Raw genomic sequence first — 3351 nt, 5'->3', positions numbered from 1 at the left:
ATGCAGACATAATTCAAAAACATTTCACATCAAAACTTTGAATTTTTTTTCCCGGCTCTCAACAGCCTAACTTCACTTCCATAAACAAGACTTGGCTCAACAACACCTTCTTACATCCCAACTTTGGTTTCCGTAGACAATCCATCTCTCCCAAATCTTCTGCACAAAGCCTGCTACCTTTCTTTGCTACTATATGAATTACCTCTTCTCTCTCGCCAATTATCTCCATCATAATACTCCCAAATATCATGAAAATCAACTTCTTCTATTCTTTCATCATCCTCATAAATATTCACATTCCCTTTTCATGGCTTGCTTCCCTACAGAATTCCTTCCTAAAGATTTGCCGTAATTCATCGCTCTGTTTTCAGTAAGTGCCTTCTCTCTCTCTCTCTCTCTCTCTCTCTCTCTCTCTCTCTCTCTCTCTCTCTCTCTCTCTTCACTAACCTATCCATCTTCCCTTACATGTGTAAATGATCTCTCTGGCCATATCTCTTATTTCTAAAGCACACCACTTAGAGATTTTATTCCTTCTCCCTACTCTCCTTTTCCCGCAAACAACCACACTGCTGACTCTATCTATGAGCACATCTTTGAATTTTAAATCTCTTTAGGGCTACACTCCCACTTATGTGGCTTTGAACCTCTTTTTGATGAGTTTTCTCTTTATACTTTACTCTCATTTCCTCTTTGTCAAAGAATGAAAACACACACGCATGCCTTCATTTAACATTATATATGTATGTATATATAAATATATATATATATATATATATATATATATATATATATATATATATATATATATATATATATATATATATATATATATATATATATATAGTCCCTCTCGTTTCTTGTTTTCCCTTGCTAAGTGTGCTAATCCATTCAATCGAAATTTGAATGCTCTGTTGCACATTTCATTGAAGGAGACTTAAAAGAATTATCATTTTTGCTGGTAAAATGCATCAACATCTAGTATTTTGTGCATATCTTTCATCATTTTCCTTGTCAGCAGTTGTTCCACACTATCTGAACCCAAACCTCTCTCTCTCTCTCTTTCTCTCTCTCTCAAATTACCTGTGCTATTCGGCTAAAACGTATCCCTAAGTTTTGTATCTCTCTCTCTCTCTCTCTCTCTCTCTCTCTCTCTCTCTCTCTCTCTCTCTCTGAAACATATCCCACACTCAAATTACCTGTGCTTATTCGACTGAAACGTATCCCTAAGTTTTGTATCTCTCTCTCTCTCTCTCTCTCTCTCTCTCTCTCTCTCTCTCTCTCTCAAATTATCTGTGTTTATTCTGACTGAAACATATCTCTCTCTCTCTCTCTCTCTTTTGTATCTCTCTCTCTCTCTCTCTCTCTCTCTCTCAAATTACGTGTGTTTATTCGACTGAAATATATCCCTAAGTTTTGTATCTCTCTCTCTCTCTCTCTCTCTCTCTCTCTCTCTCTCTCTCTCTCTCTCTGCACATCGTTAATATCGTTTTACTCACAGGGTCTGAGAAGACTATGCTCCAATAGACGCTGCATTAAGAAGATTAAGTCTCGGGCTCGATAAAATGAGTTGCGATACATTGTATTTTCGGCCTCTCGTTTCTTGATGAACCCTTTCTACCATTATTCTACAATGTCTTCGGCATTGTAGTCTGCCTCAGACTGAGGCGATTTGCCCGCGAAATAAGGATTAAGACTGGTATAATGAGGATGTTATTCAAATTTGAACGTGCGTAGAAAGAGGTTACAGACCCTTCCGAAGGTCTGACAAAAGACTCGTCTGAAAGACAAATTAAAATTCTGGTGAAATTTGAGTCACGAGCTTAGTCTCTCCCATTTACCGGTGATGAAGATCCGAGATATTCTCTTACACCACTCTACGCGAATTGGGCAACTTATAACCTGATAACTGAAGGACGGAAAACAAATCATAATTTGGGTGTGCGAGGCTGGGAAGTGGGAGAAATACCAGTCGCCTAAAACAGAGCAGTTTTCCTATGAAAACTGACCTCTCTTTCTCTCTCGCTTTGTACTCTAACATAAACACCGATGAGAAACACCGTTCGAAACGTCTTTAACTCTTGTAATTTACATAGTAATCCAGTTTACTATTATTACTGTCGATATTTATTACAGAAACTGTTTTTCGGGAGACTGCGAATTTCTCAGCGTCTCAATAGTTCGTACACGTACCTGACAATGCGTTGTGCAGTACCGTCGTTCTCGCTTGACGAAAATTGGACCGTTGGAAAGAGGACCACTTACGTACCTGCAAATCATTAATTTGTATTAAGCATAGTTTCTTACCACAAATGATCTTCTATTTTTATTTTCATAGGCATCACAATAAACTCTAGCACAACCATGTGGAAAATTTAATAAAATGTATATATTTTTTTAGATATAAAATATATAAGTATATTTGTATATGTGTATAATATATGTATATATATATATATATATATATATATTTATTTACAGTATATACATATATATATAGATAGATAGATAGATAGATATATATATATATATATATATATATATATATATATATATATATATATATATATATATATATATATATATATACATATATATATATACATAGAGAGAGAGAGAGAGAGAGAGAGAGAGAGAGAGAGAGAGAGAGAAAACTGACATGCAACCACATTTCTTTATATTTTAACTTATTCAAGTTATGTCATCTGTAATACTGGCATCCTTGTCTCCCTTACTATTCCGACTCATTAAAAACTGTGTGCACATATTAAAACAAATTGCAATGAGAAAAGATACAAAAAACTTATATACTACAGATTTGGGCCAATAAACAAACAAAAAAATAAGTTTTATAGACATGAATACAACAAGAGTCATACCTCTTGTTCTTTTTAACTTTTTCGAACTGTCTGACCTACACTGGACTTCAGACCCCCAACTCAAACTCAACTATCTCGGGTAAGTTCCCCGTAGTGGGGTAGTGTCATCAATGCACCTCGTACCGTGCACTGTAGGCATTTCTTAAGGATCTTTGCAGCATCCCTTCAGCTCCTAGCTGCAACCCCTCTCATTTCTTTTATTGTACCTCCGTTCGTATTCTTTCTTCCATCTTACTTTCCATCCTCTTCTAACAATTCTTTCATAGTGCAATTGCGGGGTCTTCCTCCTGTTACACCTTTGTCACCAAAACTCTCAATTTTCCTTTGAACGCTGAATGACTTCGTAGGCCACAGCGCTTGGCCTTCGTCCTAAATTATCAGGATTTTTCATTTGCAATTAGATCCCAAATCTCCCTACCCACTGACGGGGTGCTCGTGCACGCAAGAGCCAGTACTAGCAGTGTATTTAACGGTG

Source organism: Macrobrachium rosenbergii, chromosome 16, assembly GCF_040412425.1.
Source record: "Macrobrachium rosenbergii isolate ZJJX-2024 chromosome 16, ASM4041242v1, whole genome shotgun sequence".
In the NCBI taxonomy this organism is placed as follows: domain Eukaryota; kingdom Metazoa; phylum Arthropoda; class Malacostraca; order Decapoda; family Palaemonidae; genus Macrobrachium; species Macrobrachium rosenbergii.
Note: the sequence above shows the minus strand (reverse complement) of the source record.